At 49.0% G+C, this 12310-nt stretch overlaps 1 pseudogene; it reads right to left on the bottom strand.

Moving 5' to 3' along the window:
• Window positions 1–3726: 3726 nt before the first annotated feature.
• LOC141231539 (Golgi resident protein GCP60-like) lies at window positions 3727–9384 on the bottom strand (annotated as a pseudogene).
• Window positions 9385–12310: the final 2926 nt, after the last annotated feature.

Genomic DNA, 12310 nt, shown 5'->3' with positions numbered 1-12310 from the left:
GCTGGTAGCGCAGATCTCTGTGCATACACCACAGGCGCCCTCTAGTGGAGGCTGCTGGCAGCGCAGATCTCAGTGCATACACCACAGGTGCCCTCTAGTGGTGGCTGCTGGCAGCGCAGATCTCAGTGCATACACCACAGGCGCCCTCTGGTGGTGGCTGCTGGCAGCGCAGATCTCAGTGCATTCACCACAGGCATCCTCTAGTGGTTACTGCAGGCAGTGCGGAGCTCAGTGCATACAACAGGCGTCCTCTAGTGGTGACCGCTGGCTGCATGGAGCTCAGTACATACCGAAAGTGCCCTCCAGTGGTGGCAGCAGCCAGCGCAGAGTTCAGTGCATACAACATACCGCAGGCGCCCTCTAGTGGTGGCTGCTGGCAGCGCAGAGCTCTGTCCATACAACAGCGCAGGAAAGGCAGAGCTCAGTGCATACAACAGCACAGGTGCCCTCTAGTGGTGGCTGATGGTGGTATGGAGCTCAGTGCATTCAACATACCACAGGTGCCCTCTAGTGGTGGCTGCTGGCAGTGCAGATCTCAGTGCATACACCACAGGCGCCCTCTAGTGGTGGCTGCTGGCAGCGCAGATCTCAGTGCATACACCACAGGGGCCCTCTAGTGGAGGCTGCTGGCAGTGCAGATCTCAGTGCATACACCACAGGGGCCCTCTAGTGGAGGCTGCTGGCAGTGCAGATCTCAGTGCATACACCACAGGCGCCCTCTAGTGGAGGCTGCTGGCAGCGCAGATCTCAGTGCATACACCACAGGCGCCCTCTAGTGGAGGCTGCTGGCAGCGCAGAGCTCAGTGCATACACCACAGGTGCCCTCTAGTGGAGGCTGCTGGCAGCGCAGAGCTCAGTGCATACACCACAGGCGCCCTCTAGTGGAGGCTGCTGGCAGCGCAGAGCTCAGTGCATACACCACAGGTGCCCTCTAGTGGAGGCTGCTGGCAGCGCAGAGCTCAGTGCATACACCACAGGCGCCCTCTAGTGGAGGCTGCTGGCAGCGCAGATCTCAGTGCATACACCACAGGTGCCCTCTAGTGGAGGCTGCTGGCAGTGCAGAGCTCAGTGCATACACCACAGGTGCCCTCTAGTGGAGACTGCTGGCAGCGCAGAGCTCAGTGCATACACCATACCACAGGCGCCCTCTAGTGGAGACTGCTGGCAGCGCAGATCTCAGTGCATACACCACAGGGGCCCTCTAGTGGAGGCTGCTGGCAGTGCAGATCTCAGTGCATACACCACAGGTGCCCTCTAGTGGAGGCTGCTGGCAGCGCAGAGCTCAGTGCATACACCACAGGCGCCCTCTAGTGGAGACTGCTGGCAGCGCAGAGCTCAGTGCATACACCACAGGCGCCCTCTAGTGGAGGCTGCTGGCAGCGCAGATCTCAGTGCATACACCACAGGTGCCCTCTAGTGGAGGCTGCTGGCAGCGCAGAGCTCAGTGCATACACCACAGGCGCCCTCTAGTGGAGACTGCTGGCAGCGCAGAGCTCAGTGCATACACCACAGGCGCCCTCTAGTGGAGACTGCTGGCAGCGCAGAGCTCAGTGCATACACCACAGGTGCCCTCTAGTGGAGGCTGCTGGCAGCGCAGAGCTCAGTGCATACACCACAGGCGCCCTCTAGTGGAGACTGCTGGCAGCGCAGAGCTCAGTGCATACACCACAGGCGCCCTCTAGTGGAGGCTGCTGGCAGCGCAGAGCTCAGTGCATACACCACAGGTGCCCTCTAGTGGAGGCTGCTGGCAGTGCAGATCTCAGTGCATACACCACAGGTGCCCTCTAGTGGTGGCTGCTGGCAGTGCAGATCTCAGTGCATACACCACAGGTGCCCTCTAGTGGAGACTGCTGGCAGCGCACAGCTCAGTGCATACACCACAGGCGCCCTCTAGTGGAGACTTCTGGCAGAGCAGAGCTCAGTGCATACACCACAGGTGCCCTCTAGTGGAGGCTGCTGGCAGCGCAGAGCTCAGTGCATACACCACTGGTGCCCTCTAGTGGTGGCTGCTGGCAGCACCTTAATTCTTGTATTAGAAGACAGACTTTAGACATAGTAAATAAATTGCTGCAGATTCCTGAACATTCACATCACACTGAACCACATGATCATTGGCACCTGAGATTTTTCTTGCTTCCAGGCTGAAAGTTGAGTACCAGGGGCCCCTAATGTTACAGCCCACCCGTCCATAGCTCTGATCACTGCTCTGCTGAAGGGGATGGGTGGTCTCATTTCTGCAGGGAGAAGTGCAGCTGCTGGCAGCAAAGTCCAACACCCGACCTGTATAGCGCCTTATAATAGGAGCCGTATACGATACCGGCCACCCCCAATGCAGAGCGGAAACCATCGGCACGGCCCTGTCCTGTGACCAGCCTGATCCCCACCGTCCACCATCTCTACAGTCTGGATCTAAATGTCTGGCCATTAATCCCTACAGCTCATAGTATCATTTGCAGGGGCAAATTCTATCCCTCCGTTCAGTTTCTGGGAAAGCTGAGTGATGAGCAATATGGCCGCCCTGACTGCTCCCACATAGGTGCACTGAGCGATACACAGAGCCGATCAGCCATCTCCCATGGTAAATGTATGGCGGCCGTATTCTGCCCTCATCCAGCTCATTGGACGCGATATAGAAAAGCGACGCCTTCATAGAAAACAACCGAAATTACATAATGTATTAGTGCAAGTCAGACTAAAGTCAAGGAGCTGTCCGGGCATGCTGGGAGTTGTAGTTTCACAACAACCAGAGACCGTTGCCCTGTGACTTACCCTTATACGGCAACAAGGCGTAGTGCAGCATCATACAGGTAAAATCTATTGGAAATGCTGTTATCACCTCCAGAGCAGCAATCGCAAGTCTGCCAGATTCCTCCTAGCTTCTCAGGCTTCGTGAACCCCCCCCTCCGCCCTGCGGCCCACCCCTGGTGGTCTCACATAGCGCATGCTCTGCTGCGGGGCATTGGGGGAGGTGCAGTGTTTCCACCAGATCACACAGGACAGATTATTCCATATGATTATTATTATTATAAACCATTTCTCATATTTGTTACATATTTTACATGGTACAAGATCAGACAAATCAGACTGATGAGAGAAGAGATAAGAAACTTTCCCCACTACCCTCTCCTGCCCGCTACAGACGGCTGATACCAGAGAGGCAACAGCACATTTCGGATTTGCCCTGACCTATAGTGGAGGAGAAACCGTTGCTGTTTGCGATGGCGCTGAGCTACCTGCGCGTGGTACAGAAAAGGGCAGACCGAGGGGAACGCATGGGACCTTTACCCTTCCACCAGTCTTGAGGGGGCGCCCACTACCCTGGTACCCAACACAAAGGTGCCCCCTCCTCCATGACGCTTCTCATGCGCGTTCATCTTCTGAACAGATCATGAAATGCCCCCGAGTGGGCGCACAGAGAATAGAATTAAAAATCCCAAACAAGTGCGAAAAAAAACACAAAACACAAAAGTGCAGGCGCAGCCAAATTATGTTTAACCCCTTTCATGTCCACCAATCGTAGTGGCAAAGAACGGGTTAAATCACAGCACTCTGAATTAGTGTCGGCCGCCACGAGGAGCGATGAGGAGGCGACACTTATCGAAAAGGATCCAGGTCATGTGAGCGACTTACTGCCCTGGCCCCTCCCCCTGATTGCAGGCCCCGCCCCATGGTCACTTGCCCCTCCCCCTGATTGCCGGCTCCTCCCCCTGACCGCAGGCCCCTCCTTTATCTAGTATAATACACTCTGTAGTACACAGATTTTGAACGCCACAAGGAATAAGAGTTGTCAGATTTGAGCAGGTCGAGCCCCCGGCCGGGGTACTGGTGGCTGCCGGCGTCCACCTCTTCGTGACAATCCCGCCTGTAGACCGGCACAATCTCCTCCAGCTGAGGCTTGTTGGCGTTCTTTTCGGCTTTCTCTTCATTGTTGGGATTCTCTGTAAAGAACAGACACAAGTCAGGAGTGAGTCCAGGATATCAGAGTGGGACAAGTCATGGGCGCGGAGCTAAAACAGAAGCATAAAGGGGTCTTCCGGGAATAATCCGGAAACAAGCAGTCTTACAGAAATCCCGCAGAGAGAGTACAGGGCGACTCATGCTGATCTGATCCGTTTTTGGTGCAGTTTTTCCTCCATCTTCGCTGGGTAAAATTGCAAAGTGCTTGTAAACACCAGGAACTTTACATTTCACTCTTTATTAAAAAGTATCTCTGTTGTCAAATATGGAGGTATTCTTAATTCTATAGTTTACAGCTGGTTGCCTAGGGCAGGGTTCCCCAACTCCAGTCCTCAAGGCCCACCAACAGGTCATGTTTTCAGGATTTCCTTAGTATTGCACAGGTGATGCAATTATCACCTGTGTAATACTAAGGAAATCCTGAAAACATGACCTGTTGGTGGGCCTTGAGGACTGGAGTTGGGGAACCCTGGCCTAGGGTACCGGCCACCTCTACAAACTATCAATGGTGACTGGTTTCCTTGGCAAGGAGAGCACGCTCGCAAGCTTTTTACTTTAAAGTGTGAATGAGCCTCTCTGATGCTAGATGCGGCCCGTTTTCCCTCTGCAGAGGCACAGCTCCTCCACTAGTGGCATTGGGGAGAGGAAAAATTAGGCAGCGACTCAACCATCCCGCCAGTCTGATAGGTCAATCTTAACCTACGGAAAGGGAGAGAGACCACAGTAACTCCCCAGAGAGCACATTGTTGGTTTTTGATCTCCTGCAGAGGTGAACATCCATGACCAGTTGGTGCTTCTCCAGAAGCCTCCGACCTCCTCGGAACAAGGGGGTGAGACGCTGCTTCTCAAGAGGCCCCGACCTCGTCCGGATGAGGGGGTGAGACGCTGCTTCTCGAAAGGCCCCCTACCTCGTCCGGATGAGGGGGTGAGACGCTGCTTCAATAGGGCCCCCAGAACTCTTTAGGACGAGGGGGTGAGAGCCCCTAACTCCTCAGGACGAAAGGGTGAGATGCTGCTTCTAGAGAGACCCCCCGACCTCTTCAGGACCAAGGGGTGAGATGCTGCTTCTTGAGAGGCCCCAACCTCCTCAAGACGAGGGGGTGAGACGCTGCTTCTCGAGAGGCCCCGACCTCCTCAAGACGAGGGGGTGAGACGCTGCTTCTCGAGAGGCCCCAAGCTCCTCAAGAAAAGGGGGTGAGAGGCTGCTTCTCGAGAGGTCCCAATCTCCTCAAGAAAAGGGAGTGAGACGCTGCTTCTTGAGAGGCCCCGACCTCCTCAAGACGAGGGGGTGAGACACTGCTTCTCGAGAGGCCCCAACCTCCTTAAAACGAGGGGGTAAGATGCTGCTTCTCGAGAGACCCCCGACCTCTTCAGGAAGAGGGGGTGAGACGCAGTGAAGACCTGCTACAGTATTTATTGTACAGGAATGAAGTATGAAAATTGTACAAAGTACCTTCGTCCTCGTCCTCGCTGGACTCGCTGACGTGCACGCTCACAGCCGTGTTTGGGGAGTCTGTCCATTCAAAGTAAACCCCAAAACCAATGTCAAAGTTATCTGTGGCAAACTCCCAGAAAAGATAGGAGCCCTCCTCGTGTGTGGGGACCCGGACTGTGACCACCTCTCCTCTTCCGACGGTGATGACTGAGTCCGCGTCCTGCCGGATCTTCTCTTTGAAGTCTTTAATTTGGGGTCTTTTCCACATGGATGGGGCAGCAATGACCGGCGTGGACTCTGTAGAGAGAAGGAAGTGGAAAAATAATGAGCAAACATAAACCATTAGCCAATGTCCAGGTATCGTCTGATTGTCCACCCAACAGACCCCAACCCCAATGGGGTCCATAGGACGCACCTTTAAGCCCGTTCTCCAGCAGGTCTTCCAGCGGGGTCTGCCTCCAGTTCTGTCTCAGCATTGTCTATGTGTGGGTGGGTTTGTCCGTTGACCGAGGGGGCTTCTCCGGAGCCGGTGATGCTTCCCATGTTCACCTTGGATGGAGAACTGACAGGGGAGCTGGTTCCTGCCGAAAGTGCCTCCTGCTGTTTCTGTAAGGCCGAGAGGGTAAGGAGAGGGTAACACCACGTCATTTATGAGCATTCTTCATTTCTTGTATGCTGCGAAGCAAAACTGCAGTGTAAAGCATGAGGGGAAGAACAAAGAAGCTTAACTTCTAATGAGGCAGCGTTTCAGACAACCACAGACTCCAATAGACGCTGCACACAAATCCCACTGTCTTCCACTTATAAACGCTGCATCTAATCAACCAGCTACTCAGCGCACCACCACCATCAAGAGCAAAACTCAGCCGCGCAATTTTTTTATTTTTTTCTTACTAAAAACAATTAGTTAATTAGTTCAGGTTCCAGGGAGCGTAAAGTGCAGGGTTTATTTTCTACATCAAAACCCGCAATAGCAATCTACTCTGATTATTGTATTTTTACAGCTGTTTTTACCCCATTTATTGTTGAAGATCTGAAGGTTTTATTAATTCTGTACAAGAAGCGAGGGCATTTTTTCATGCATTTTTTCGGCTCCACAGGAAAAAATAAAGAAACCAAAAAAACACAAATTTCAGCAACGTCTTTAGATGCACAGCGGCCAGGAGTTTTCCGGGAAGCACAAGAAGTTTCCTCAAACTTTTAAACCAGTGTTTCCAAAACTCCAGTCCTCACGGCCCCCACAGGTCATGTTTCAGGATCTCCTTCGTATTACACAGGTGAGAGAATTCCTGATGCCTTGATAGTATTACACAGGTGATGGAAATACTAAGGAAATCCTGAAAACATGACCTATGGGGGCCGTGAGGACTGGAGTTTGGGAAACACCGTTTTAAACACAGGGGATTTTCTGCAAAAAAAAACAAACCCTGCAGCATTTATGCTACGTGGGAACATGGTCCGACAGGTAAATGCAGCTCAGAGCAGCGAGGCTCGGGGGTCTGTGCGCTGCGTCTACCTGTTGCTGAGCGAGCTGCACTTGGTACAGCTGCTGCATGTACTGCTGGTAGTGCTGTTCCTGCAGCTGCCGGATCAGGAGCTGCTGTTGCTCGAAGTTCCCCGGGTACTGCTGCGCTGCGTACTGCTGAAACTGCACCGCTGTCTGCGAGTTCAGGGCGGCCATGATCTGCTACCTGCAAAAAAAAAAAATAGAATTAAGATTTGAAACACAAATGCACGGTCCTGCCCTAATGACTGCTGCACCCGCCATTGCCTGTGGCCGGCAGAGCTTTAGTAATTTTCCATTAAAATGAATGTGACAGTGCTCCGTGGACCCCATTGTTGGTGACCCCAGCGCATGTACCCTCCAACCGGTCACCAGCATTGCATACAACAGACTGCTCCTTGCACTATGGCTCATACTACGAGGGTCCTGAATGAGTGACCCACCCAAAAATATCCTTTAAGAAAGATGAGTGACTTCCGATGGGAGTACTTACTTCTGCTGTTCCATTCTAAACCGTTCATCCTCCGCTCGCATCCTCTCTTCCTCCTCTCTCCGCAGCCTCTGCTCCTCTTCTTTCCTCCGCTTCTCCTCCTCTCGCAGCAGCCGCTGCCGCTCCTCCTCTTCCCGCCGTCTCCGCTCCTTCTCTTCTCTCCAGTAAAGTCAGCAGATGACGCTTTACACTGAACTATGTCGGACATGATTTTTGCAGCAGCGTCAACCGTTCTCACTTCCTGGGACTTAAAGCAGAAGTCCGGTCCATGATCCCTCCGGTCTTACATACCGACTACTCCGTAAATCCATAATCACTGACTCCAGCTATACTGCAATTAGTACTGGAGTAGGAGGTAACCTGAAAGATGCCTCATGTCCTGTCAGTCTCATACTGCTGTTTTGTCCCCCATGCTTTACACTGCAGGTTGGATTCTATGTATCAAACTTAGTCAAAGTTTAAGAACTCCTGCGGCTTTAAGTTAGTGATATGATAGGGATTTGATACCACTTAAGGCAGTTGGAAATTTTACAAAATTGACCCATAAAAAACAAATATTTCTCGCCTGATGACTCCTTCGCTTCTCCCGTGCTCACACTCTGGCGGCCATCACTTTTTTTCCTGCAGCGATGATGTTGTATAATCCATGTGACTGCTGCAGTCGATCACTGGTTTCTACGGTCTCATGCTGTACATGCCAGTGATTGGCTGCAGCAATCTGATAGAGTGACGTGACGTTATCCCTGCAGGAAACAGAAAGCTCCTTTAAACTAACAGACAACCCCTTTAAGTGTGGAAAAACGTGACCCAGATGTCGATCATCATCTATCTTGTGAGATAGCGACTGCCGCTAACCTCTGCTATAGACTGGAGCAGAAAGATTTGCAGGACCCAGGTCCGGCATCCATAGAAAACCGCTGCAAACCATCTCCTATCTATCAGCATCACCAGCGCCTCTTCTGGTAGAGTTGGGTGGGTTCACTGCACAATCTGCAGAGCGGTCCCTTTAAGAACGTCTCCAGTAACTATTAGTGCTGGAGTTGTCTTCAGGTACCTGTCTGCAGGTTGTGCGTCACCTTGCCGCTCAGCCCCACTCACTTTAATAGTACTGAGCTGCAATACTAGGCATAGCCTGTGGACACGTGTGGCGCTGTTTCTGGAGGAAACCAGCAGTTACCGTGCCCCACCGATGCCGGATGTACGGATTGTAGGGATTAGTACCTTTTTCTCTCCTGCTCTTCTTTCTCTATTTTATGGGATGTGACGTATGTGGAGAAGAGGTGGCAGCATCTGTTCAGGAGGGTGATAAACTCCGTCATGGCTTCCTGCTTGCTCAGGTTGCCCAGGGCCGCCCATTCTTTCCTGTGAGAAAGACGACAGTGTGTGAACGACACTCAGAGGGAGCAAAGGCTTCTATGAAGAGGTTAGAAACGCGTCGTCGTTCAGTTTTATGCAAGAAACAGTCTGCAGTTTTCTATTAAACTTTGCATTTCAATTCCTATTTTTTTTTTTTTGGACACATCAGATCGATGCATGCCCATGATGGAAAATCTGTTGCCGTTTTGCGTACACAGCTCCCATAAATGCTCATGGTAATGAGGTTCACCCTGCAGTCGCTGACGGCTACTTTAGTGGTGAAAAATATACAATGGCAGGATCAGACTACATATGTAGTGTAGTCTGTAACCATGGAGACACACAGATCTGCATCAGTGCTGTGTATACAAAACGGTAAGAAAACGTTAGGCTATTTACAAAGTGGCTACTTTTTTATAGGAATGTGATACAGTGAAACAAACCACACGACGTTCGTTACCTCCTATCGTTGCCCAGGACATCGAAGAAGCCGACTTCGGGGCACGTGTCGGGGTTGTACGGTCCCAGGAGGACTTGTTTGTACACAGCCACCAGCCTCAGCTTCTCCTCGTAGGTTGGATGGAAAGCCTTCCCGTCCTTCTCTGTAAAAAAATACAGAAGGAAAATGGTTAGGAGACCCATCACATGTACCAAACTGCGTGTGCCGCCATATAATGCTCCACAAAAACTGTAATAAGACAGTGATAGGACCACTAAAGCCACCTGACCCCAGTGTGCAGTAATCAGACCCTGCAATACTGAGTAATATCTGTGCACAACACATAATACAATCCACTTTCCAGTAATTGGACCCAGAACGATAAAATTCAATTCTTACAGGGTGATTCCTTAAATACCTTGTAAAAGTCCCTGAGCTCCCCCGATTCTGTAGCTCTTTTCCGTTTTTCGCTGCGTCGCTCCATTGCAGAGATATTCACATTTGCGTCTTTTGGAGCACTGCATGTGAAATCTCTGCTTGTAGTGCAACGGGCTGTTTCTTCTCTGCTTCCACAGATCAGGAGAAGATCTAGTAGTCGAGCATGTGATCATTGGCAGCGTCTTGGAGGGAGGGCTGAAAGTGCGCACTCCCAAATAAGACTGAAAAAATGCAAAGTTGGACTGCAAAGCAGAGATTTCACATACTGCACTCCGAAAGCAAAAAATGTGAGTATCTCTGCAATGGAGCGACGCAGTGCAAAACGGCAAAAAAGCAGCAGGGTTCAGGAGAGCTCAGGGATTTTTACCAGATATGTAACTAAATTTTTTGAGGCCGAGTGACAAAACTAAAAATATTTTTATATGCATCTCCAAAAGTACAGCCTAGTTTCCCTGCAGCCACATTAAATGTTGTGATACTGTACTTTGTGCCAAATGATAAAGGCAGCTCAGCTAAACCTGACTGTATGAATACAGTAGCCACCAAAAGTTTAGCATTTTTTTTTTAAATTGTGATTGCTTCTGTTTGGTTGTTGTGAGGCCATTTTTCTGGTGATTTTAGTTAACTGGAAGCAAATGATTGTCAGTTATCAGGACAAAAATTGTGTTGGACATTGTTTTATCCCTTTATGTGTTAGTTTTCAACATTTGCTGGGCCAAATGTTTTGCCTATTTTGTTATGGGCAGTCGAATTTTGCCTAAATTTTTTTTTTTGCGTTTTAAGGTTAAAAACATGGCAGAGACAAAGCCAAATTTATCACCAGATGTCAGGAAGCTTATTATTCTGGGAGTGAAGTCAGGGAAAAGCCATAAAGAGGCAGCTATGGAATTCACCTGTTCTCAGAGTCAAGTGTCAGGTATATTAAAGAAAGAAAAAGAAGGTTCTGGAACAGCCGACAAACCTAGAAGTGGACGACCAAGGAGAACTTCCTCCAGAGTTGATCACATTATAAAGAAAAAGTCAGTATCTGATGTCCACAAAATGAACAAAGAATATGGGGTCAAAGTGAGTCGCGACGACTAAGCAGTAGGGCTGAATGCACGAGTTCCAGTCAAGAAGCCTTTCATCTCTGCAAAGAAAAGGAAGGTCTGACTTGTGTTTGCCAAAGAACACAGCCAACGGAAAGAGACAGATTGGTCTAAGGTGTTGGGGTCGGATGAATCCAAGTTCAATCTGTTTGGTAGTGATGGCAGCACTGTATATACTGCAGAATTGGAAAACGTAATGATCTAAGGTACCAAACGCCTACAGTGAAACATGGTGGTGGCAATCTCATGGTTTTGGGCTGCTTTTCTGCATCTGCCATTGGCCCTTGGCATAGAATTGATGGAAATATGAATGCTACCATGAACAAGGATACAGTTGTGCTCAAAAGTTTACATACCCCGGCAGAATTTTTCCTTTCTTGGTCTTGTTTCAGAGAATATGAATGATATTCAAAAGCATTTTGGTTACAATTAAGGTCTTGTATGATGACAACTTCATGCAACCAGACAGAAGTTATCACATTTTAAAAAAAAAAAAGCAAAACTTTTGGACTCTATTGTATAATCTATATGTGCGCTGTATCGGCCATAGTATCAGAGATAATGCGGTGTCTGACTATCTGTATGATCTGAATCTAAGTGAAGGAGGCAGGAAACATTTCCGTAAGAACGGTCCAGTCACGCTAAAATTCACAACGGAACTTTAATCATTGCAAAATGGAATTTTCTGAACTTTCTAACACTATGTTTGATGTACAATACAAAGTTATATTGTGGAACTGTGTTAGCCAGAAAAATCGATGTAAATACTTGTATGCCAAAAATGACAAAAGTATTCTTGGGGTGATACCTTTATTGGCTAACCAGAAATTATATATATATATATATGCAAGCTTTCAGAGCACAGAGGCTCCTTCTTCAGGCAAGATTACAAATGAATTCATCAGACAAAAGGCACAGCATCTGAGAGATGTTACAATAAGACATTTGTTCATGAGGTGTAAGTTGTGATGCCTCCTACAGATAAGTTAGGGAGAGCAAATTAGTTGTTTTTGTTTTTTTTGCAAAATGAGAGGCCTTGGGAATGTTTAATTATCTGGAGGTGTGAATTGTGTCCATGTAGTGAGTCATAAAGCCAGGTGTTATATTTAGTCCTGTTGTCAGTGAATTGAACATCCTTATCAATTTGAATTCCCAAAGTTTTCTTTCTCTGTTGCCCTTGAAGTGACCTTTTAGTATTAAAACTTTTAGATCTTTCATACAGTGTCCCCGGCCAGAGAAATGTTTTCCCACAGGTGTGTCCTGTTCATTCTTAATTGTGTGTCTGTGTAAATTCATTCTTGTTTGCAGTTTTTGCATCGTTTCTCCAATATAAACTCCTTCCGGACACCTTGTACATTGTATCATGTCACCACACTGGAGGATGTACATGAAAAGACATCCATGATTTTGTAGTCCTGATTTGTGTTAGGTATACAGACTGTATTTGATGGTAATATGTGGGTACAAGTTTTGCATTTTTTGTTTTTACATGGGAATGTGCTCGTCACTGATGGTGATCAGAGGACACTTCTGACAAGGAGATTCCTTAAGTTAGGGGGCTGTTTGTAGGAGAGAAGTGGTAGTTCTGGGAATATTTCTTTCA

This window comes from Phyllobates terribilis, unplaced genomic scaffold (genome assembly GCF_046119375.1).
Source record: "Phyllobates terribilis strain yellow unplaced genomic scaffold, ASM4611937v1 Scaffold_518__1_contigs__length_1237376, whole genome shotgun sequence".
Classification (NCBI taxonomy): Eukaryota; Metazoa; Chordata; class Amphibia; order Anura; family Dendrobatidae; genus Phyllobates; species Phyllobates terribilis.
The sequence above is the reverse complement of the archived record's forward strand: the minus strand, read 5'-3'. Positions and strand labels throughout refer to the sequence as shown.